At 46.6% G+C, this 26,219-nt stretch overlaps 1 long non-coding RNA gene across 1 annotated transcript in view; it reads right to left on the reverse strand.

Moving 5' to 3' along the window:
• LOC132662410 (uncharacterized) overlaps window positions 1–26,219 on the reverse strand; it is a 99,599-nt gene that overhangs the window by 63,445 nt on the left and 9,935 nt on the right. Inside the window, exon 3 of the long non-coding RNA XR_009602583.3 lies at window positions 6,061–6,157. This is a non-coding gene — a long non-coding RNA (uncharacterized LOC132662410). The remainder of the gene's footprint in view (window positions 1–6,060; window positions 6,158–26,219) is intronic.

Consider the following 26,219-nt stretch of genomic DNA (forward strand, 5'->3'; position numbering starts at 1 on the left):
CCAGCCCACCCCCAGAACCTTTTTAAAAAATATCTCAAATCCACTGAGGCCCAGACAGACAGAAGCACAAAGATACACCTCCATATTCCTAGAGAAAAAGCAAGGCCCCGTGCCAGACATGCCACACCCCTCTGGTGCACAGGACAGACCCACGGACACACTGGGGAAGACACACCAAAAGCCCGCCCTTGCACTGAGGAGAGCAATCTGGACTTTCTTTTGAGGAAAAACACTCTGCTCCAAAGAAGGCTCCTGACAGGCCAGTTTTTTTCAGAGTGGCTGGATAAATTGCTTTTCTGCAAAAATAAACACAAGTGAACTGCATTAGCTGAGCGAGTGACACATTAGTTACAGATGCGAGGCCTGTCAGAACATTGAGGGAACAGCTTTTATTGGGGAAGGGCTGAGAGACTCATAAATAACTGGTTGGCAATCTCGCATAAACATTTGTGCGTTCTCATAAACACCGCCTACCACAAGCGCTGGCCTGGCCGCCAGTGCGGCCTGGAAGAGCCCTCTCCCCGCCATCCTCAGAGCACAACAAGGCAGAGAGGCAGGGAGCGATCACAGGCACCTCTTTTCCCATAATCCCAGATCCTTAGACTCACGCTCATGTGCTGCGGGGTAGAAGGAGAGACCCAAGCCCCATCCTAAACATCTGCCCGAGAGTAAGAATCAAGGCTCAGCCCCAGTGGGACAACTGGTCCACTTTCCTCCCTCTACATAGAATAGAAGAATAGGAGAGAATAAGGGATATGATTGTCCTGGGGAATGAGTTCTTAAATAAAGCTAAGTAAGGAATTTAAAAACTGTGGAAATGCCTCCTGGATATGACTCCAGGGGTTCCCATCGGAATCATCAGGAAAGCGGCACCAGCCTTGTCCATCCATCCACATGGCTTCCTCCCGTTGGCTCTCAGGGATGCCCTTGCCTTGGGCCCTGGGGTTCTCTCCTCTGAGCTGAACACCTCGAGCCACATCCAGCTGATCCCATAAAGAAGGGCAAAGCAGGCCACGTGAGCTGACTCACATCTGTCCTCCCTACTTCTGTGGTACCTGCCAACCCAACGAGCACCTGGCACCCTCATCCCCCACCCCTCTCCCAAGCCAAATCCACTTTCTAGAAAGGATCTGATGCACTTGTCCTGAGGTATGAGTTATAGTTAATGACTATATGTGTTTCCTTCCTATCCCTCTCCCTCCTCCCTGCCACAAATGCTTAAGGCAAAGGGACAAAGTATGAAGTGGTAGGATTTGAAGAAAATGGCCAACACTCATAATCTTTGTTGAACTTTGGAATCAGTCAAGAAGGGGGAAGAGGTAACCATCTTTTCAGCCAAGAGAGTACGGAGAGAAAGCAGAGAATGCTCACTGGCCCCAAGATGGCATTACAACGGTTAGCTTCAAAACCAACTCCACTGCCCACATCTCAGTAACTTTCTATTGATGTTTCATTTCCCACCATATAAAAGGCCCAAATCCTTTTAAAGGTCACCCTAAGTGACCTTCTCCTTTATCCATCCTATTTCTTGACCTAGTCCCACCCATACTTCAACTTGACTTCTCTCATGCCCCTCATGCACCTTGGGGTCCAGCCAGACCAAATGCTTTCCTCCCCTCCTCAACCATCTGTTATAATTTTGGGCTCTCTTTTGCCTCAATCCTTCTTCCAAGAAGGCCTTTCATTCCAGTTCTGCAAGTCCAGATCCAACCCACCCTTCCAGACTCAACTCAAACGCCTCTACAAGTCTCCCTCCTTCGACCTCTGGGAGAACTCTTCAGTTCCTTGCTGCTAACTTTCCTTCTTCTTCTAAGTTATTTGTCCATCTGACCCATCCCCCTAAAGATTTTCAACTCTCAGATCTGTGTCTTATTAATCCCTCAGGTTCCCCACCCTCCCAGACCCTCGCCAATGCCTGGGACATGTTAGGTATGTTGAATTCTTGAAGGAAGGTGGGGATGGTATCTGGATTCATGGTCAGGATGGTGGTTGGGGTACGATGGTGGGGCTGTGAGCAGGGAGATGGTGGTAGTGATGGAAACTGGCCAACAAATCTGCCCCTGGGCAGCCTCCCCTTTGGCTTTCATTCTGCGGTTCCACAACAAGCAGACTGTTGTTGCTTTGGAAGAGAAATTAAGATGCCAGGCAGGTACAGACGGCCAAGCACCATCGCTCTATTGAATCGCGCTCAGCGGTCCAGGCTCTTTCTTCCCATCAACAAATGGAATGTTTTATGAGAAAATACAAAGCACAGCCCTAGATAGAAATATTGAAGGCTCTTTGGCCAGGACATCCCTCAGGAGGGAACACAATGTAGCCATAATTTATTGCACTCGATATTTTAGCTTCCAATCTTATTTTTATAGACATTATTTCATAGGCTGCAGCTTAAACACAGATGGAAAAGATTCTGGCTTTGTAATAAGAGAAGGTTTATGGTGGGCCAGCCCACTGCTCTGTGTTTGTGTGTGAGTAAATGCACATTATCATGTCCTTAGGTGGGGCAGGGAGATGCTTTTATTATGTGTTTGGACTTTGATCCAACAATTCTGCCTTCATCTATCTCTCCCCTAGACCAGGGCCTCCGGATACTCCCAAGGGGAGGAAGTAACAAACACCACAGTGGGGCAAGGGGAGGAGGGATGGGCCAGCCTTTGAAATGCATTCTTGGCTCTGGCGGGACCTGCCATTCCTTGGTCTTCAAAGGGCCTTGACCCGGGGACAGGGCCAACACCCCAAAGGACAGAGTTAAAAGGAAGTGGACACTATGGTGTTATATGTATGGCTGTGTTGTGTGATTTGCACTGTCTATTTTTAGGTAAGGGAAGGTGTGATGAGAAAATTGAGCTCATACTGTAATGCCCTTGAGATTTAGATTGGGGAGAGAAAGAGCGTGTACAGGAAGAGAAAGAAGAGCAGAGGGCTATGGGGAGATCTAAGGAGGAGAAACGAGAAAAGGAGAGGGAAACAGAGAAGTTGGGAGAGGACCAGACCAGAGCAGGGGATCAGGAGGTCTTGGCCCCAGGCGTGGCCCCCACACACTCACAGACCCACTGCTGGCAGGCAGCACACATAATGGAGTTGAGTGAGCCGCCTCAAAGACGTGCTGTCCAGCCCCTCCTTTCTTTCCTCTCGGGGTCAGTTTCCAGCAGACTCCAAGAAGCAATGTGAGTGTGTGTCAGAAAACACTGGGAGCAGGGAGGCGGGGGCAGCAGCCACATTCAGCTGGGAGGGGGAGTGGAAAGTGAATCAAGGGGGAGTGCCCCTTTTGGGCTTCGGAAAGGGTGATCTGTCCTACTTGCCAGGCGTCCGGGGGACCCCATGTGGAGGAGTGGCTGCGTGAAGTGAAATGTTATGAGAGCCCATCCACTGGGTCTCTGACCACGGAGGGCTTGTCGGTAGAGCTCCGGGAGAGAGGAATGACCCCCCTTTGCTGCCTGACAGAAATGGTGTCTTTGATGTTTATTGTACAGACATTTCTACTGTGCACAACTGCAGTGGTGTGATGCTGGGGGAGCCGTCCTCGGGGGATCCCTGAGTGTTCAAGCAGACCCGAGGAAAAGGTGATGTGCACCGAGAAGGCCTCTGCCTTCACAGGGCTCAGTCGCTTCTGCTCTGCTGCTGATTGTCACACCAGCCGGGGCCCAGCGAGGGATGGGAAGCTTTGACAAGGGAGCGGGAGCGGGTAAAGAATCTGCTTCAGGCAGCAGCCAGTGTCAGGAAGACAGTGCCTGCGACCTGGGCTGCTTGGGAAATCAGGCCCAGGTGTCCAGCACAACAGACTGAGAACTGAATTTCGCAAAAGGTTATACCCAGGTGTGGAGGGCATGTTGCATTCTGGCTACCTCCCCTCCTTGGGGGAACCACACATATTTCTCCCACCCCCTCTACTCTACATGTCCTGGTGGGCTGTCTGTCAGTCACAGGGCTCTCCGACCCCCACCCCCGAAAACAAAGTCTGGGCCCTCTATCTGTGCCCCTGGACTTGGTTGTGGGAACCAACATATCTCCTCTTTGTTTAGGCCTGTTTGGATTGGTCTTCTGTCCCTCGCAGCTGATAATGTCTTGACTGATACACCAGGCTAATAACTGACTATGAAATATTTCAAACCGAAGAGCTAAATCAGAGTAAGAGTGAGGCATCCAAGGGTCAGAGTTCCATAGGACTCCGGGAGAGAGGCCCAGGAGGCCTCCGCCAGACCAGCACAGGATGGCCAGAAACAGTAGCACCCTTAAAGGTGGACCAGTCTCTGTTCTGAGACCCACTCTTCAGAGGACCCACACTTCACACTCACACGCATGGATGCACAAGCATGCACATGCACTCTCACACACACACGCACACACATGCACGTACATACACAGTTAAAGAACACAAGGCACCTCCGTCCCTAGGGAGCAGGCACTCAGCACTAGCAGAGCATGACCTCTACCCCTGAACATCCACTCTCATGGGTCATGTCACTCAGGCCCCAGGGAAATGCTTCTCCCCCATGGTCGAGTTATGTCCTTGAATCCAGAGGAGACTGTTCAAATGCTCTAAAAACATATGGGTCCTGCTGCTACTGACATCAGAGAGGGCCTGGCTGCTCGGAAGTGCAGGGAGGATTGAGTGGTGGAAGCACTTAAGAGGAAAGACAGATTAATTTATCAAATCCTTCCTCTCAGCAGGAAGGCAATGGAAGTAGCGTGCCCCGAGCAGGGCAAACATGCATTTCCTTGCTTCTCGTTGTGGTTCCAGAGGTACGCACACGTCAGCAATGCTACAATCATATGTGGCAGCTGAGGAGCATTTTCCAGCATAAATAATTCATAATTCTCCCACATTTGCATATGTGCAGGTCAAGATGGAACCCACACGAAGCGTGAGACTGATTCTTTACCTTGGCAATAGACAGCCGGGGAACCATGGCAGGATTTTACTTGCACAAAAATTTTTACTAAGAGTGAATGAGATTTTCAAAACGTAAAAATTCAGCTTTACTTAAATATTTTACTTAAATTTTTGTATTAGATAAAATGCATTAGTTTTACCATTGGTTACATTTGCCTTTTAATTTTAATAGATAATTTTGAATATGTGAAAGAAAAATAACTTGCTAAAAAGTTGTATGAAATGCAATGTTTTGCTCTTTTATAATTTTTTTTTACATTTTTTAATGTTTATTAATTTTGAGAGAGAGAGACAGAGAGAGACAGAGCATGAGTGGGGGAGGGGCAGAGAGAGAGAGGGAGACACAGGATCCAAAGCAGGCTCCAGGCTCTGAGCTGTCAGCACAGAGCCCGATGTGGGGCTTGAACTCATCGAATCATGAGATCATGACCTGAGCCAAAGTCGGATGCTCAACTGACTGGGCCACCCAGGCACCCCTAATTTGCATTTTTAAATTAAAATACACTTTTTTTTTTTTTTTTTTTTTTTTTTTTACTGCTTCAGTTACCAGTGGCTTAAAATATTTTTATCTCCTCAGTTGTGTGGATTGACTGGCTCAGTGGTCCCTTGGCGGCCAGGGGCAGGGGTCTCTCACATGGTTGCAGGTCAAGAGTCAGATGCAGGTTCAGCTGGGCTGTACATCCAAGATGGCAGCATCTTGACTCTCATATCTGATCTCAGCTGGGATGACCAGAGCAGGTAGAGTCTGACAGACTGTATTGCTTTCTCCTGTTAACTTTCCACACAGCTAGCTTAGCCTCCTCATAGCAGCTGAGTCTCAAAGGAATCAGACTGCTTACATGATGGCTGGCTTGTTCCAGAGCAAGCATTCTAAGAAACCCAGGTGGAAGCCAAAAGGCTCCCTATGACCTGTCCTCAGAAGTCACATGACATCACTGTCAATGCTTTCTTTCTATTAGCCAAAGTCACAGGAACAGCCCAGATTCCAGAAAGAGGACAGCACAAGATCATGAATACTAGGAGAGGTGGTTCACTGGGGGGCTAGCTTTGAAGACTAGCTACCACGGGCTGCCCTCTAGCACTTCAAAGAATCATGTTCCTCACACATTTGAATACAGTCATCCTCAGAACCCCCACAGTCTCATCTGTGACGTTATCAGGCTTACGCTTCAGATCCAGAACTTCGGCATCTCCATCAGGTCTGGAGAAGAGGAAGCCCCTCAGGTGTGGATGCTTGGAGATAACTCCTCCTGACTTGAAGTTCTGTGAAAAAAAGAGACAAGTTATCTTAACCCCAACAAATGATAAGGAGGTAGACACAGGGTAAATGATATAGATACTCTCATTCAAAAAGGAGAGGGGCACCTGGATGGCTCAGTAGTTTAAGTGTCCGACTCTTGATTTCAGCTTAGGTCATGATCTCACAATCCGTGAGTTTGAGCCTCGCATCAAGTTCTGTGCTGACAGTGCGGAGCCTGCTTGGGATTCTCTGTCTCCCTCTCTCTCTGCCCCTCCCCCCCTGCTCAAAAATAAATAAATAAACATTTAAAAAAAAGGGGGGGGGGGACAAAACTTGTATGGAACAATTCTGAAATCAAGCCAATTTCTTAATTAGATCCTAGTCCTGTTCTCTGGGAGTGGGTGTCTGTGGCTCTCAGTTCCATACTCTGAACTATCCTTCTTTTTCTAGAAGAAATGGTCAGTGTTTGTAACCACATTGACTTCTCAGCCTGTTTCTTGCCCATAAAAAAAGACTCTTCGTTTTGAACTGTCTCTGTCCCTTTCAATCCAAGCTGAAAAAAAATTTTTTTAACATGTGGGTTTATTATATATCAAATTAAAACCTACTCCATTAAAGAAAAAGCTCCTCTCACCTTAAGCCCCGCTTAAGCTTGCTATGAGATTCTCAATCCCATTGTCCAGCAGAGAGGATCTAAGAGATACACTCTTAACATTCTTAGAAGTCCTGTTGTGTATCCAAAGGGTCTAAACACATGCCCTTAAATATTTCTGAGCTCTTCACAAAGGTATTACAGCCACACCTTTCACTATACCTGAGACCACATTTTACTGGCAGCACCCAGGATTTTCTTTGCCCTGAGGCAAATCCTTGCTTTTTGAGCCTTTTGCTGGCTAGAATACAGACCTGACCTCCTTAGATTTACTAATTCTGCTCCAAAACTTCTTTAGTTCATCTCAATCTTCTCCTACTTTATCAGAGCCAGCTGAAAGAAGCCAATTAGCACTTTGAACATTTTGCTTGGAACTGGCCTTAGACGTATCACAAATTCATAGGCACCCTTTCTGTTTTCTCCATTACTGTAGGGGATGGTCTCACATATTTCTGCCAGTGAATAGCTTCCGTCCTCTTTTCTATGTTTCAAGACTTCAGTTTCTCCCTAAGGTTCTTCAGCTTCTGCCCCTCAACTGTCCCAAAGAAAATGCCATGGGTTTTAAATTTTTGTTACAACACTCACTTCCAACACTGTGGTAGCTGGTCTCCAAAGAAGGCCCCAGGGAACAAACCTCCCGGTATTTATGTGGTCTGTGGACCCTGTGTGGTCCCCCCCACACTGAAGCTGGGCGGTGACTCATGCTAACACATGGAACGCAGTGGGTATATGTTGCGTACATTTTGGATGTAGACTTTAAGAGGACTGGAAGCTTCCTCTTCCTCCTTTTTGGAATACTCACTTCTGTGAGTTCTGCTACCATGTGGGAAGCACAGCTACTACTAGAGAGACCGTATGGATGGAGAAAGACCAAAAGATCATATGAAAAGGAGGAAAGAACCAGCCATCCCAGCACCTCAGTTGAACCTCTTGATGACTCCAGCCCCAGCCACGAGCTAGCCACAACCGCACGAGAATTTCCAAGCAAAGCAGCAGAGGAAATGCTCAGCTAAGCCTGGTAAACCCACAGAACCATGAGAGATAATAAAATTATCTTTAATATTGCTTTAAACCACTAAACTTTGGAGTGTTTTGTTACATGGCAATAGCTTACGAAAACAACTGAATACAATCACATTTTGTTTCTAATCCTTTAGGTCATTACTGTTCCCTAGAACACAAATTATGAGTTCTCTATTACAAAAGCATGATGACTGGGGCACCTGGGTGGCTCAGTTGATTGAGCATCCGACTTCTGCTCAGGTCATGATCTCGTGGTTCATGAGTTCGAGTCCCGCATCAGGCTGTGTGCCGATGGCTCAGAGTCTGGAACCTGCTTTGGTTTCTGTGTCTCCCTCTCTCTCTGCCCCTCCCCTGCTTGCACTCTGTCTCTCTCTCTCAAAAATAAATAAACATTAAAAAAAAATTTAGGGGCACCTGGGTGGCTCCCTTGGTTAAGCATCTGACTTCAGCTCAGGTCATGATCTCGCGGTTCATGAGTTTGAGCCCTGCATCGGGGTCTGTGCTGACAGCTCAGAGCCTAGAGCCTGCTTCGGATTCTGTGTCTCCCTCTCTCTCTGCCCCTCCCCTGCTCATATACTATCTCTCTCTCTCTCTCTCTCTCTCTCTCTCTCTCTCTCACAAAAATACATAAAAACATTAAAAATTTTTAATAAAAAATTTTTTTTAATAAATAAAAGCATGACTGATTTTGCTGAAATTAAGGCAATAAAACGAATTTCAAAGAATAAATACATGCTAATTTATGAATTATAAATGTCTTTGTTTGTATTATTCATCCAAACATCACTGGCCCATGAACAGAGCCCCTAATGTATATCAGCAATAATTCAGTTTGGTGGTCTTCAGCATTTTGCAAACTTTCAGTCATATAAAAATAATAACTACATATGCATTTTTTAAAATTTTTTAATTTATTTTTGAGATAGAGACAGAGCATGAGCGGGGAAGGGGCAGAGAGAGAGAGAGACACACAGAATCTGAAGCAGGCTCCAGGCTCTGAGCTGTCAGCACAGAGCCCAACGCGGGGCTCGAACTCATGGGCTGTGAGATCCTGACCTGAGACAAAGTCGGACACTCAACCGACTGAGCCACACAGGCCCCCTGTGTATTTTTAATTTTATCATTTTGAAGGTAAACTCATCAAGGCTGAAGGACAGAACATACTTTAATGAACAGTTTGTTAGCTTGACTTACAACTTTTGACTATTTAGACATATGGTCTGTGGGCCTCCACTTATACCCTTCCCCCAGGAGTGGAAATCACCAGAACAATGTAACAGGTGCCTGACCAAGGGGGGAGCCAGAGGTACTGCAATAGCCAGAAGAGAATTTGGGCACTTATCTGGGCCAGAAGGAACACCTGAGCAACTACCTCAAAAAGACCAGAGAGGAGCATGGGAGTGGAGTGGGTCCTGAGAAGCCAACCTGTCCCATCTGCAGAGCCAATACTGCTCCCCTGACCAAATCTGAATGGTCTGACCTGGCCTGGGACCAGGTACGGGAATACCACAGAGCCAAACCCCTCCCCAGAGTCATCTTAAAACCTGACCTGTTCTGGAGAGCATCACATCCTTCCAAGGCCCTCAGGTCCGGGCCCAGGGCCTCGTGCTAGGCCAGGAGGGAGCCATAGTCAAACGGAGTCAGAGTTTGCTACTAGTGAGTACCTGAGATCCATGCTTTTTACATCCAATCATTTTTACATTTGCAAATGTCTTCCTTTCCCCCCCAGTTTCCTTCTATGCACCATACTGAAAAACCCTCATCTTTTCTTTGCCAACTTCAGGTGAAATGGATCTGTCCCCATTTTGATCAAAAGTGTCATGTGGGGAGAAGAGAATGGAGGACAAGGAGGTAGAGTAGAGCAGGTGGTAGTAGCTACAGGCCTTCTTGAAGGCCAGGAGAGCTAGACACGTGTGTGGCCCGGATCACACGTATGTCTCAATTCTGCAGGACTGTGCAGTAGATGATCGGTTCCCAAGACTGCACATGTCTGGGGCCTGTGTACAGCTCTCTACCTGCCTGGGCTCTCCTTATTGGTATAGGGGTCCCTGGGCATGAGACTCTCAGAAATTTCAAGGGGAGCAGTTGGGGAGGATGGCTGACCGTACGCTGGAGGACCAGGCTCACAGCTCTAGTGTGGAGGAGGCATTGCCTGGTTTTGAGTCCTTGCTCTGCCCTTTTCTAATCTGGAGGCCTTAGGCAAATTACTTAATCCCTTTGTTCCTTAGTCTCCTAATCAATAAAATGGGGAAGATGATGATGATGATGATGACTACGACAATGATGGTGGTGATGCTGATGATGGTGGTAATGGTGATGATAGTGTCTGCACCCCTGGGCTGCTAAGAGGATTAAATGAGTAACACAGGTAAAGTGCTGAGAACAGAGCCTGGCACACAGAAAGTGCCAATGTTAATGGTTGCCAACAGAGAAAACAGTCCAGGAGAAACATGGGGTAAATGTAGACTTTTGTGAGGATTGTTTCTCAGTTAAATGCAGATATATTAAGGTGTACTCAGATCTCTTCAGGCCAAAAGTCTTCATGTGGTTCAGAGCCAGTGCCCTGGCCAGGTACAGAGGTATCTTACACACAACAGCCAAAATATTTTTTAAAAGGTCTCCTTGGGTTCAGATTAAAATTGTAGTCAGCCACCCAAGGCAAGGAAATGTGACTTTGGATGCCAATGACTCTGGTTTGTCCTGGATTTCTGTAACTTGTACACTGAGGAAGCCTTTGTCTTGTCCCCCATGGAGCCTCATTCTATGACATACTGAACACTGGACTTGGAGTTAAGACTTAATGTTGAAGATTTGCAGGGCAACCTCAGGCACGTCCCTTCCCATCTCAGAGACTCCGTTTCTAGCCTATAAAATGAGGGAACTGAACTAGACACTCAAAGTCCCTAGGTCTCTCTAACATTCTGAGACAATGATTCCTCACCACCTGCCCAAGCCTGGTCCTGGACCAAAGCCCACATCTGGCACAGCATCCACTCAGCAAGGAGCCAAGGAAAGCCATAAAGGCGGCTCCTTGCCCTCCTTGCCCTCCCCTTTGCAGAGAGCTCTCCCCCAGGCCTAGGAAGCTAAGAGACTTCCCATTTGGACCCACCTCAAAGCCTCCAGTGGGGGGCACCTGTCTCTGGGATGGAGTTGAGGAACAAGAACAAGGCTTGGGCAAGCACAAGGAATTAAGACCATGGTCCAGGCAGTATCCTGCACTCACCAAGGACAAGGGGGCGGAAAGAGGCCAGGGGTCCTGAGATCCCAGGAAAAGCCAAAATGTGATTCAGCCCCTGGAGGTGAAGGCAAGTCCGGCCTCCTCCCTCAAACCACCCTGAGCCCCCAACATGGGGTGGGGGCTGTGAACCCAACATCCACTATAGCTGGTGCATTATTGGAGTCATTTGAAAGCTCACTCCCTGAGAATTATCAAATTAGGCCATTGACTCAGAAGGCTGGAAGGTTCTGCAAGGTTCAGAGCCATGGTTGAGCATGCATGTTGCAGGGATCCCATGCCTTGTGATGTGTCTTAGGAGTATGGCAGTGCATCTACCTACATGCAGAGGTTTCTTCACATCTGTGGGAAGGTCTGTGATTGCGCCTAGGGCATCTGTGCGAAAGATGGCAGAATAGCAGGCAGTTATGTGTGCTTTCTAGGCTTGAATCCCAAGTTTACCAATTACTAGCCATGTGACCTTGAGCTGTCACCTCTGTGTGACCCAATTCACCTATCTGTTAATTGGGATGAATGACAATAGTCACTCGTGAGGTTGTTGTAAGGATTCAATTGCTTAACCCTCTTGTATAGTGCAAAAACAATACCTATTGTATTCAACAATACCTATTGAGATTCAAGTGCTTCCCTGTAAATATTTACAGGTGTCTACTTGTCTTTGAATATGCGAATGTACACACCTGGGTGTCTGTGTCTCTCTAGGTATGTTTAAGAGAACTTTTGGTGGTGCCCTGGATGGTAATGGCAGCTGGCATTTATTGCCTGCTTACTGGGTCAGGCACTGCTCTGAGAGTTCTACAGGTATTCACGTGGAAACACACATGAATATGAGCAGCTGAGTATGTGTCCAGCCACATGTGCCAGTGAGTACCTGTGAGTGTGGCCAATCAGCCCTGCCCGGTAAGTCCCCTTCCTGAGTAAGCTGTGTGAATGATGAAGGCTCATACCATGGTCTGCCTGCCCACAGCACTGAAGGAGGACAGTGAATTATACCCACCACCCACCCCCCTTTCCCAGGCTCCTAGTTAGCTTGAATTACCATCTCTTCTTTCCTCCAACAGGAGAGGGCAAATGAGGGGCCTGGAGAGGACCTCACCACTCACAGCCTTCATCTCATCCTACTCCAGCCCTGGTCTTGCCTTGGTCCCGGGAAGCTCAGGAAGGATTCCCACTGGGTTGGGCCATCTTTTCACAGTGTGTGCCTCTTTCTGCTGAGTGGAATCTACTTCTGACTCGCTATGTATCCTCCCTGGAAGGAAATCTAACACAGGCAAGATAGTGAATCCTCCCTGTTGAGAAAGCCTTCACATTTTACCTGTCATATTTCCTTTGGTTCCATTGTCCAATGTTAGTAACATTTCAAGCATACAAGGACATTTGAAAATGTATGAATGTGCTTTTCTTTCTTGCCCTGTGAGTTCATGACCTCCATCTTCCTTGGCCTGAGGCATCCATCTCTGCCTGAAGAGAGACTAAGATGAAGGTTTGATGTAGACAGAATGAGCAGAAGAAAAAGTGCTGTAATGTTTGGCATCTGACAGGAAAAATATGATTATGTTAGGTCAAAAGTCTTCTAAACCAAGCTGTTCTCTTAAGAGCATATTTTCTAGATTCCTTCCTTCATCTCTCTTCTTGGGTGTGACCATGGCATTTTATGTAACAGATGCCCAGGCAAGAGAAGAAAGGGCTTTTTGGTCCACTCCTTCCTGCCCAGGGGACAGCAGGAAGGCACCAGGAGGAAAGAACAAGGGGAGCTAAGCAGTCCGGTCTGGCTTTGCTCCAGAGAAGGAACCCCAGTGAGGGCCCCTGTCCGGTCTCCCTTTGGAACTCTGGGAAGACTAACAGGGGCTAGACTAGGAGTTACATAAACTCAGCTTCAAGTGCCATCATTGGCGAGAGGGCAGGCAAGTGACCTTGCCGGGAACCCAGAGGACGCCACACTCCGGGCAACTCCTTGCTGCCACTAAATGTCACGTAAGCTGCCCTTGTATGTCCATACCCCTTGACACCATCTTAGTGAGAGAAGCAAGGGAAGACAGGCTGAGAACTGAGCCCTTGCTCCAAGAGAAACAAAACATTGCTGGGGCACCTGAGTGGCTCAGTCAGTTAAGCGTCCGACTTCGGCTCAGGCCGTGATCTCATGGTTCATGAGTTCGAGCCCCGCATTGGGCTCTGTGCTGACATAGAATCTCTGCTTCATATTCTGTGTCTCATTCTCTCTCTGCCCCTCCCCGACTTGCATGCGCTCTCTCTCTGTCTCTCAATCAATCAATAAATAAATAATGTAAAAACAAAAAACATCACTGAACAGGACACGCTAAACCATCAGGTCCTGTGATGTTAAAATTGAGTTGAATATTTTGTTGTTTTTCTCACTAGTCTTCAGTTAGGGGTTGGGAGAAAGACCACATTCATTAGAGATGAATAAATAAATTACTTCTTTTCTGCACAGATGAACTGAAATGTGTTAAATTTTCAACCCGTTGGCACACACAAAAATAGAGGACTCACCCACCTCTGCCCCCGCTAAAATGTCAGCTGGTCTTTCTGGCTAAAGACAAAAACCCGGCAGAGGACAAGTCCTTGCCTCTGGATCCTAAATTGCCACCTCCAAGCAGTGTGGGACAGGTCATGGCAGAGCAAGACAAGGTTTCCCTTCAGCCTTCTTAGGCTCATGCACACCAGGTCTCCTCCTCCTGGCTTGTCTGTGCTGTTTTGAAGGAAAAGAACAAGATCTTAATTCTCTTTCCAGGCCCTTCCTGTCCGGGGCATTCAGGCTCCCAGCCCTGGCCACTGTCTCAGAGGCCACTCAGATCCCTACCCCCCACCTCCCTATGGGAGGTGGGACTGTGGGGTGTGAACTAAGTGAGGTCCAAGGTCTTACACACCAGTGTCTGGGAGGAGAGGCCCCGGAGTGACCAGCACAGGGGGAGGGCAATGCTGCCACCTGCTGGAGCCCTGGGGAGAGACAGCTGTGGAGCTGTGTTCCACGGGCGTTGGGTGGAACCACTTCAGAATCTTGCACTCAGATGATTCACTTTCCTTTTTCCAGAACAGCATTCCACCTATTCCCTCATTTGGCCACTTGGTTTGTAGGTTGGAGCAGGATCACCATCTCATTTTATGGATGAGGAAACTCTGCCCTAGAAAGAGCGGCATGCCATGTGAAGTCACATGATGGGAGGGGAGGGGGCTTAAAGGCAACATTTGGAATATCTGGAACGGGAAGGGCCCCTTTATGAATGAGGTTGACTGGGCCATCTCCAAGATCCAGGGAGATGGTGTAAGGGAGGGAGGGGGCATCTACATCTTCCTTCTGGGACCGATGCACAAGGCAGTAATGACACCCCTACAGTTGGCTCAGGGCCTGACACATGCCCACAATGATTTTGTTTCCTAAGGATTCACACACACATTACTGCACGGACCATTTCGGCTACTGTGGCTCCAAATTCTGAAATGCCAAGGGCAGGCAGGCTACCAGGGCAACCTTGACCAATGCCTGTCTTGATTAACTGGGCTCCTCCATCCCCCAGAAGGTCCACACCCCAGGGCCCACCTTGGTCCCTATTCAGAGTTCGCAGTCAATGTCCTCCTTGGTTCCCAAGTCTCCAGGGTCTAGATTCCAGCTCTGCCCCACAGTCTGATGGGTAGGACTCCTCAAGTCACAGGCTGTCCTCCAGAATTGCCCACATTCCACTCCCTTATGCCCAGAGACCAGCCGACAAGGGCGCTCAGACAGTGACCAGAGTCTCCCCCCTCCCAAGTCCCCATGGCAGAGTCAGCTCCTCCAGACCCTCTTCCCCAGCAGGAAAGTCCACTTCAGAGGCTGGTCCCTCCCAGCCTGCTTCTCCCACCATGAAAAACTGTCAGATGGGGACGGTCCAGAGCCAGGACCGGGGTCTGAGGCCATTTGGCCTCCAAAGGCACCATCCTCAGGCAGCTAAGCCAGCCCTGGGTTCTGTCTCATAATCACGTCACTAAAAGAAACATCTCTGAGGAGGGTCAGACAGCAAACTGGAAAGCCATGAGAAAGAACTGAAGAAAAAGACTAACTCATCTCAGGATGGGCACTGACTTTCCATGCACAGAATCGATCATACAGGGAAAGCCCTGACTTAACAAAAAGTTGCAACTTCTCAAAAAAGTTCTCAAAATTCGGGGGTGGGGAGTGGAGAGAGTTTTTGCAACAATCAGGGTGACACCTTAACACGTTTTGTCCACAAATTGTCTTTCACTGTCCTTGCTGTTTTTCTGTTGGTAAACATCAGGTTGTTTGTTTATACATGAAACAGGAAAAGGTTACTTATTTTGAACCCTCTGAATTTTGAATCTGTGGCTATATTACCTATTGAATTAAAAGGGGAGAGAGAATGATATTGTAAATACAAATGAAACAAAATATTTTAATAGATTCTGTGTGAAGAGATGATGAATGAAAATGTAATATTAAAAAAAAAATTCCTAAGGGGCACATCTGTCACAGCACTCAGCCCAGAAACCAGGGAAAGGCAGACTGTAAAACTGATGAAGTTCCCTCTGCTTTCTGCTCCCTGTCTCACTGCCAAGTACTCCTCTTTCCCAAAGCCCTCCTGTACCCATACCACGCCTTCCCCTCAGGAGGCCTTTGCTCAACTCCCCAGTGCCAAGGATGCATTTGGGGCTTTACAGTGCAGACACTATTTCACATTCTGACATCAATGTGCAGGCCAAACCCACTGTTAGGCAGCTAATCCACAGTGAGTCACCACGTGGCGCTGGTGTGGGCTTTGAAAAAGAGTTAAAAGTTTGTTGTAGTGATGTCTTTTGATGAGAATCTAGAAGGCCTGAGTCCTGATATACAAAATAGGTGATAAGAGAGTGGGATCCTGAGGGCCAGCATCCTTGAAGCCATTTTCCCAAATGGCAAGGGCAGCTGGAGGACGGATGAGGACCTTTCCTATGCCCCCCAGTGAGGATAGCAGGGGGCCCCTGTGATCAGCAGGGGGCAGACAGGCAGATGACTGGGGGCTATCTCTGCCCCCAACTTGGAGGCACCCTGGCCATCTCTGCCTCCCAGCCCTTCCAGCTGAGGCCTTCCCTTGACCAAAACGGTCTGTAGGACAGAAAATTTGCCTCTTCTCTGCCCACGTTCCACCCCCCACTCCCACCATGGGGGAGCAAGTCCACTTATCCTGATGTGTTTTGTGCACACCAGGAGATGATTTGGCCCATGTTATAAATTCATTAGTTCCAGTACAGCAATCTCTACCCCTCTTCCTCACAGCTGTGCTCATCGGTCACCCTTACCGCCAAGACTCTGCATTGGCCCAAACCTCCTCTTCTCCTGACCAACCTCTGACCTCTCCCCTCTCCCCTCTCTTCTTGTCCTTCCAGAGTCCAGGAAAGCCAGAAAGCTGTGGACAGGCCCCAGGCTGCCTACAGGCTGCAGGTTAAACAAGGCCCAGCGGCTGGTGGTTTGGCTGGCTCTGCACCAGCAATAGTGCTGCGGGGAGCCTTCTAAGGCAGAGCCACAGCGCCACCTGGTGGTGGAGAGCCACCTGCACAGCCAGGCCCTGGCCAGCCCAAAAAAACTTCGTTGGGTGCCTCTTCCTTAACTATCTCACTGTCCAGTCCGTGAGGCCTTCTCTAGATCACAGGAGAACCCCAACCCTGAGGACTGAGGACAACTGTCAAGCTGAGGTCCCAGCCACATCTCTGACACACACACCCCCATACACAAAGCAAAACACCTAGAAAGGGGCCTGGGCTTCTGTGTCAGGGAGACTTGGTACTCCTATATCCTCTGTTTGGAAGATGTCTGAGTTCAGGCAATTACATAACTTCATATGCCTCAGTGTCCTGCCTCTAAAATGGGTGCAACAGGGGCGCCTGGGTGGCGCAGTCGGTTAAGCGTCCGACTTCAGCCAGGTCACGATCTCGCGGTCTGTGAGTTCGAGCCCCGCGTCAGGCTCTGGGCTGATGGCTCGGAGCCTGGAGCCTGTTTCCGATTCTGTGTCTCCCTCTCTCTCTGCCCCTCCCCCGTTCATGCTCTGTCTCTCTCTGTCCCAAAAAAAAATTAAAAAAAAAAAAAACGTTGAAAAAAAAAAATTAAAAAAAAAAAAAAATGGGTGCAACAAAAAGGCTACCAAGGGATACATTCAGTAATAAAGGTCTAGAGCAGCAGCTGGGTCACTGCAGGTGTTCAAGAAACAATGGTTTCCTTTCCTTTCTGTCCCAGCTTGGTGTCTGGAAAACCCAGACTTACTCCACAGCAGGGCTGAGGGGACAGCCAAAACTCAAAGCCTAAGATGAGAAATGATTCTACCTCAGCAACCCCAAGAAACCATTCCAAGCTAACTTCATCTGACGCTCTCTGCCTCTCTCTGAACACCTTGTTTAGAGTGACCAACCCTCCTGATCTGCCAGCGACTGATGGATTTTTCAAAGAGCAAGCGACCTTCAGTGCTAAAGCTGGGGATGTCCCAGGCCAACCTGGATGAGTTGATTGTCCCCTCCTTACCTTTCCTAGCAGTCCAGCCCAAGGGCTTCGCTGGGCCCCAGAATCTTCATTACAACACTCCCTTGGTGATTCTTGTCAACACCAGTCACCACCCCAACACTCTCCTCGGCTTCTGGTGGCAACACTACTCATCAACTAGACAGGAAGCCACCTGAGGCACGACACACACACAATGACAGACCTTGGAAAGACTCCAACGAACTTTCCAAAAACTGGGCTCTGGATCTGGATCTGCAAAGCCAACCAGCAGCAATGGAACATATTGTCTACTCAGCTTCACAGTCCGCACCCATGTGTTGCTCCCCTATTATCCTTCCATTTATTCATTAATGATTTGTTGAGCATCGGTTGGCCTGGCCCCTGGATTTATATCCCAATGATGGGAAATAAACGATTACCACTTACATAAACACAATAATTTTAGATAGTAAATAGTAGTAGTAAATACTGTATATAGCAGTAAACATATAGTAGTAAATACTACACCACGTTCAAATGCATCTCTAAGGAGGTGATATTTGAGCCTTAAGGAGCTAGCCACTCTAAGACTTGGATGAAAGTGTCCCGGGAGAAGGAAGAGCTGCAAAGCAGAAATAAGAAATAGACTAGAGTGACTGGAGCACAGTAAACAGAGACAGAGTGACAGGAGCTGAGGGTAGAGAGGTGGGCAGGGGCCAGTCCAGGCATGCAGGGCCTTCTGGACCACTGCAAGCCTTTGCATTTTATTCTGCATGCAATGGAAAGTCATCAATGGTTTTAAGCAAGGAAATGACAGAATCTGATTCATGTTCTTAAAAGCTCACTAGGGTTTCTGTGTAGAGAAAAGACCAGAAAGGACCAAGAAGTGGGAAGTAAGGAGTCAGCTAAGAGGCTACTGCTATAGTCCAAGTAGGAGATGACAGGATGTACAGATGCACAGAAGTTCTGGAGGGAGACACAGGACTTGCTGGTGGATTAGAGATGAGGAAGCAGAGGGGTACAAGGAAGGCTGCCTCCTAAGTATTTCACTTAGAACCCAGGTGAATGGATGAAAAGGGCATTTTGTGGGATGGGGAAGACTAGGGGAGGATCAGGCTTGGGAGGGAAAGCTCAAGTGCTATGTTATTTTATTTTTATTTGTAAGTTTATTTATTCATTTATTTTGAGAGAGAGAGAGCATGAGCAGGGAGGGGGAGAGAGAGATGGAGAGAGAGAATCTGAAGCACACTCTGTGCTGTCACCATACAGCCCAATGTGGGGCTCAATCCCATGACCATGAGATCAAGACCTGAGTCGAAAACCAAGAATCAGATTCTTAACTGACTGAATCACCCATGCGCCCCTCAAGTGCTGTGCTTTGGGTCATCCAAGTGGAGACGACAGGCATGCTGATAGAGACGGCTGGGCTTCATACAAAGGCACACAGAACCCTCTATTAACTCTATCCTCAGGCCAGCTTACTAGTGTGAAAAACTACAGTAATTTTTAGTTTAGCTATAAGCCAACGTTGCCTTTTCTTTCTGAAAGAATTCTCATTAAGAAGTTTGAAAAATTGGTGGTGCCTGGTAGCTCAGCCGGTTAAGCATCAGACTCTTTGCTTTTAGCTCAGATCATGATCTCATGGTTAGTGAGTTCAAGCCCCACATCTGGCTCCTCTCTGACAGTGTAGAACCTGCTTGGGATTCTCTCTCTCTCCCCTGTCTCTCTGCCCCTTCCCTGCTGTGCACACTCGCTCATGCTCTTGCTCTCTCTCTCTCAAAATTTAAAAAAAAAAATTTTAAAAAAAGAGGAAGAAATTTGAAAAATTGGTCATCAGTGTAAAATGATGTTTTGTACAATAACAACCATGTCAGTCAAGACCCTTTTTGGAGGGGCACCTAGGTGGCTCAGTCAGTTAAGCGTCTGACTTCAGCTCAGGTCATGATCTCACAGTTCGTGATTTCAAGCCCCAAGTCCACTTCTGTGCTGACAGCTCAGAGCCTGGAGCCTACTGCAGATTCTGTGTCTCCCTCTCTCTCTGCTCCTCCCCCACTCACACTCTGTCCCTCTCTCTCTCTCCCAAAAATAAATAAACATTAAGAAAAAAAAAAAAGACCCTTTTTGGTTACAAGTGGCAGAAACCCAAGTCTGACTGGCTAAAGCAAAAGGGCACTTTTCCAGTGCGCACAATCAAACCACAGAAAGAGAACTGGTAAGGCTAATCTTAAGAATCAGAGATGCAAACACTTCTAGACCTCTTTACCTCTTCTCCCTGTCTCATTAAATGTAGGCCTCATTCCCCCAGGCCAAGTAGCTCAGCCAGAAGGATGCCAGCTAGACAGATACCTGCTGGGGGCAGCAGGAAGCTCTAGATTTATATTTTTTATGTTTCTAAACAGAAAGAGAAAAGGACTCTTCCCACATAGCTCAAGATAGAAACTCTGATTGGGGAGGGGGCGGTCACTCTGAGTCACATGCCCATCTCTGAACCAGTCAGCACGCAGTTGGGGTGACATAGTATGACTGGTCCAGGCTGGTGGAGGGTTGCTCAGCAAGTGCAGAGGGGCAGAGTATGTTGTAAACAGAAGAAAGGGGAAATAGATGCTGGGAACATAGTACAGAATCTACTGCACAATTTGTTTTCTGAAAACAGAAGTAAGAATTTTAAAGCGAAAAGATATCTTAGAAGCCACACACACACCGTCCCACCACCAATGCAGGATTCTCTTCTATAACATCCAAGCTCCTTGTGAAGGATCCATCACTTGTGAGGCTGGGAAAGTACTCCTTCACCAGTCAACCCGTCCCATTTCTCAACGGTGGCGATTGTTTTAAAAGTAAATGTGCTTCCTTATCATCACCCGTGGGCTGTGGTTCTAAGTTCATGTTCTTAACTCTAGGTCAACAGTGAGTATGTCCACTCTTCTCACAGATATTTGAAAGCAGCACATACATCCCTTTCCAGCCCACTTTTCTCCAGGATCCAGATTCCTTGGAGTTTCAGCTGTAGTCATCATGAATGGCTTAATCTTATGGGAGTAGGAGGGGCATCTAGTCCCCAGATCATTAACATTAAGGGTTGTTGAATCAGGACTTGGTGGGGAAAGACTGGGGATCAACAGAGGGAGGAAAGCACCACAGCCCAACTGGCTTCCCCCACGGCATGGACACCACCCCAGCTACCTGCCTGGGCTCCCAGGGGCCAGCCAGCCAGCAGAGAGCATAAAAACACTTAAAGAGAATCCAGTTTTACCATTTAAGAAAGAGAAAGAAACTCGATGAGATAAAAATAAATTCAGGAGAAAAAGTTAAAAGGAGGCTAAGAAGAAATAAAAAAGTACAGAGGGCAAGGTGTCATCAAAGTTGTTTGTTTTAGAGAGAGAGAGAGCTCCATTGGGAGAGAGAGGTGGGGGGTGGGGTGGAGGGAGGGGGAGAGAGAAAGAGAGAAAGAGAGAGAGAGAGAGAGAGAGAGAGAGAGAGAGAGAGAGAGAATCTTAAGCAGGCTCTGTGTTCAGTGCAGAGCCCAACACAGGACTTGATCCCATGACCCTGGGATCATGACCTGAGCTGAAATCAAGAGTCACCAACTGAGCCCCCCAGGCCAGGTGCCTCTGTCATTAAAGTTTTAAAGAAAAAGCACATCCTCATTAACAAGGGGGTGTGTAAAGGAATGAAATAGTTACGACAGAACAAAACTGTTTTAAAAATAAGAATAATTAGGGACTATTCAGATTATATAATAACAATTACTCAAATAAAATAAAAAGAGTTTTTAAACAACTTTAAATGTTATAAGGCTAAAAGATGAAGCTGAAGGGGACAGGACAGACTCAAGGGCCAGAAGCACCAGGCAGGGCTGACTGGGGTTGGGGAGAGGTCTCCTGGGCTTCTGCTAAGTCTGGGGTTGTCTCCAGGCCACCCCTGAAAGCTGAGATGCCTTCTGTCCTGCCAGCCATGCCTTATGCCAGAGCCTCCAGGAACTGTTGGGGAAAGGCATTCATTGGGGGGCCCCCTGGAACTGGAGAAGTGTATGCCCCACCAGCATCACTCAACCCCTGCCTTTCAACCACTGCACTCATGAGGTGAATTCTAGAGGCCTCACACTAATGGATGATCACATCAGAAACCCTCTTTATTTTTTTTTAATTTTTTAATGTTTATTTATTTTTGAGAGAGAGAGCGAGAGGGAGGGAGAGAGAATGAGCAGGGTTAGGAGACACAGAATGTGAAGCAGGCTCCAGACTCTGAGCTGTCAGCACAAGCCTGATGTGGGGTTCGAACTCATGAACCACAAGATCATGACCTGAGCCAAAGTCGGATGCTTAACTGACTGAGTCACCTAGGTGCCCCCAGAAACCCTCTTCAAGGGTAATTTCACACATCTGCAAAATATTCCATGTATATAAAATAGGTATATAATTTATATCTTATATGTAACATTATATAACATTATAAATTATATCTAACATTATATCTTACATAGAATATAAATTATTATTTACATAATTACCTATATTTTATAGATAGATAACCACCCCTTGGACCAGCAATCCCACATCTAGAATCTACCTCAAAGATATACTGGCCAAAAATTCAAAGCAATTGAATAAATCTCTTCATTGCATCAGTAGCTACGAAACCAGAAGACTGAAAAACACCCAAGTGTTCATCAGTACAGGCCTGCTGAAGAAACGATGGTCCACCCACATAAACAGAACACCACACTGCTGTACTAAGGAAGGAGGAAGAGTTCTATCTGCAACCCTAAAATGATCTGCAGAATACACTGAGTGAAATCAGAGGAATAGGATAGCTTTGGGGGTTTTCTTTTTAATTTTTTAAATTGTTTTTTAATATTTATTTATTCTTGAGAGAAAGAGCACAGCCAGGGGTGGGGGGAGGGGCAGAGAGAGAGGGAGATGGAATCTGAAGCAGGCTCCAGGCTCTGAGCTGTCAGCACAGAGTATGAAGCAGGGCTCTATCTCACCAACCTTGAGATCATGACCTGCCTGAGCCAAAATCAAAAGTCAGACAGTTAACCAATTGAACCACCCAGGCTGCCCCTGTATTTTTCTCTTTTTAAAAAGTATGCATTTCCTAGTTCTAGCCACTGAAAAGGGCTTGAAAATATGACTACCATAGAGTAGCAGTAATCAGCTCTAGCACACAGATTGTGGTCTCCTAAACAACAACATTTCCCTACAAACAGAAGCAGACTCTGGGGTGCCTGGGTGGCTCAGTCGGTTAAGCATCCAACTTTGGTTCAGGTCACGACCTTGCAGTTTGTGAGTTCAAGCCTCACATCAGGCTCTGTGCTGACAGCTCGGAGCCTGGATCCTGCTTCAGATTCTGTGTGTGTCTCTCTCTCTGACCCATCCCCTGCTCATGCTTTGTGTGTGTGTGTTTCTTGCTCTCAAAAATAAGTAAATATTTTTTTTAATTAAAAAAAAAAAAAACAGACTCCTAGGAGAAATGGTTGATACCAGGATTAAAGAAAAAATGCAAAGTGCATTTTGGAATATCTTGTCATGCCAGGAACAAGAAGACTATCAAAGATCTAAAGTTATGTCAAAAGACTCAGAAGCCAACTGGATGGCACTTTCTCTGTCCAAACATGAGACAGATCAAGCATCAACAGCAATAGCAGAGCCAATGAATCAATAGAACATAACAGTCCTAAATACTGATGTAGCCAATAAAAGAGTTGCAAACTACATGAAGCAGGAAAAGGTAGAACTAAAAGGAGAAATACAAAAATCTAGGATTGGAGTTGCTTATTTTCATATCTTCTCTCAAAGATAGATAGAACAAGTAGACAAAAAATCAAAGATATAGAAGCCGTGAACAACACTTGAAACTAACTTGCTGTCATTGACATTGATAGAACACTCTTCCCTACAACAGCATGATACACATTCTCTTCACATACATCAGAATCAACTGAAAAGCAGGAAAACAATAGAGAAAATCAATAAAACTGAAAACTGGATATTTGAAAAAGATAAAGTGAAAAACCTCTCATCAGACTGATCAAGAAAAAAAAAAGAAAGAAAAGAAAAAAGACACAAATTACCAGCATCAGACATTTGCAGGGACATCACTATAAATCCTAAAGGCAAGAAGGGAATATTATGAATAACTTTATGCCAATAAATTCAACAAATTTAATTAAACAGACAAATTTCTTGAAAAACACAAAATACCGAAGCTCATTCAACGGTAGGTAACCTGAATAGTCCCACATCTATTAAATAAATTAAATGTATAGGTTAAAAAAAAAAAAAAAACCTTCCCATAAAGAAAATTGCAGACCCACATTCCCTCGCTAGTGAATTCTGCAAAATATTTAACAAAGAAATAATACAAGACTTATACCTCAAAAGCTACAAAGCATTGCTGAAAGAAATTAAAGGCCTAAATAAGTAGAGAGATGTACCTTGTTTATGGAATCCAAAGACTCAATATTGTTAAGTAGGCAATTCTCCTAAATTGATCAATACATTCAATGGAATTGTTGTAGAAGTTCCAGGATGTTTTCATAGAAAATGGCAAGCTGATCCTAAAGTTTATATGGAAAGGTAAAGGACCTAGAATGGCCTCAACAGTTTTGAAAAAGAACAAAATTCTTTTAGATTACCTGGTTTCCAAACCTACAGTAATCAATACGGTGTGGCATTGGCATAAAACCACACTGACATATAGGTCAATAGAATAGAAGGATAGTCCAGCAAAAGACCAACACATTTTTATGGTCAATTTATTTTTGACAAGATGTCAAAGCAATTAAATTAGAAAAGGATATGCTTTTCAATAAATGGTGCCAGAATATCCATACACAAAAAATTAGACCTCTACTTACATCACCCGCAAAAATTAACTCCTAAATGTAAGAGCTAAAACATAGAATAAAATCGACTTCGAGTTAGGCCAAGATTTCTTAGATATGACATCAAACATACCATCCATAATAGAAAAAAAGGTGATAGTTTGAATTTCATCAAAATTTTTAAAGTTTTCTCTTGAAGAGACTCCATTAAAAAATGAAAACTCAGAGCAATGTGGCTGGTTCAGTTGGTACAGCATGTGACTCTTGATCTCGGGGTGATGAGTTCAAGCCCCATGTTGAGCAAGGAGCCTACTTCCAAAAAAAAAAAGAAAAAAAAAAAAGGAGAAAAAGAAGAGAAGAAGAAAAACCCAACCACAAGCTGGGAGAAATTATTTTCCAGCAAAGGAATTATATCTGCAATATACAAAAACTCTTACAACTCAATAATGAAAACACACACACGCACATAAAGGACAAAAGATTTGAATAGACAATTCACCAGAGAAGATATACGAATGTCTAATCAGCGTTCAAATGCTACTCAACATTATTACTGTAGTTTGTTGTAAAAAACTACAGGTAAAAAAACCTGTAAAATAAAAAACTACCTTTGGCAGTTGCTAGGGCATCAACTCATTATTCTTGAAGATTAGTAGAAAAATGAAAAGAACTGGGAAGAGTCAAGATTGCGGAATAGCATGGAAGCTTTCCGTGTGTCTCGCATCCATGAAATACAGCCAGATCAACACTAAACCATCCTACACACTTAGAAAACCGATTGGAAGATTAACACAACAATCTGCACAAACTGAACCACAGAATTCAGCAGGTATGTGACACAAAGAGCTGAACTTGGGGAGCAAGAAGCCCTGAAAGGTAGGGAACCCCTTTTGCAGGTGGAGAGAGGACGGAGATGGGGGGGAGCATATGGGGAAAGCACCCCTCCCCAAAAGAAGCTGGAGAGAAAGTGGAAAATTGGAAACAGCCGCAGGGACTAAACTAAAAAGGGAGAAAGGAGAAAGGAGAGGGTTTAAATTCCATTAAGACTAAACAAGCGGAGCGCAAAGGCTGCAACTCCGCAGCCCGATACCTGGCAGTGCTCTGGTGGGAAAGGTGAATCCCCAGGAACAGAGTGGGGTCCGGGAGGATCTCAGGCCACACGGGGAAAAGTGGTTCCACTGCTGGAGGGACATTTGGTAGAGACTGTTGAAGCCACCTGGTCCCAGCAGACCCCAGAAGGCAGCCACATTCGCTGGTGCTGGGGCAAGATTGTTGAGGGTGAAGCCTGGTGTCAGATGTGTGTTGCGATTTTCCATGGTCCCTGAAACGCTGAGGCTACAATGTCTCGCGATTTTTTTGGAGGGTGGGCTGGCACCTGGCCTCAGTCTTGGGGCACTGGCAACAGCAGGGTCCAACAGGCGTTCCTGGGTGCAGCTGACATTCGGCCATTGCTCATTCAGCCATTGCTAGGTGAGACCCTCCCGTAGAGCCTTAGAGCCGCGGAGTGGGTCAAAGCCACAGTCCTTCGGAAGTAAGGGGCCGGGGAAAACAGCCGCATCTGAGACAAAACTTGGGAGAGAGGTACTGCCTGGGGCCTGGTCGCGGGGAGTGGACGAGAGCTAAAGACGGAGGACCGGTGCACGACTGCTGATCCGGGAGAACAGACTGGGTGGCTGGGCGGTGCCATTTTTCACCGCTCTTGAGCATGTGCATGCGCCCTATGAGCACCGCAACAATCCACCCCAGTAGGCTAGCAGCGCCATCTAGGGGAGAGCGGAGCTGTTACACCAAGCCCTGCCCAACTGGGCCAACTTCACTCTTCAAGAACACAAACCTCAGCACCGGCTTAATTTATGGACTAAAGAGCTACATGGACCAACCTCTAGGGG

The sequence above is a fragment of the Panthera onca genome, chromosome A3, assembly GCF_046562875.1.
Source record: "Panthera onca isolate mPanOnc1 chromosome A3, mPanOnc1 haplotype 2, whole genome shotgun sequence".
Lineage (NCBI taxonomy): Eukaryota > Metazoa > Chordata > Mammalia > Carnivora > Felidae > Panthera > Panthera onca.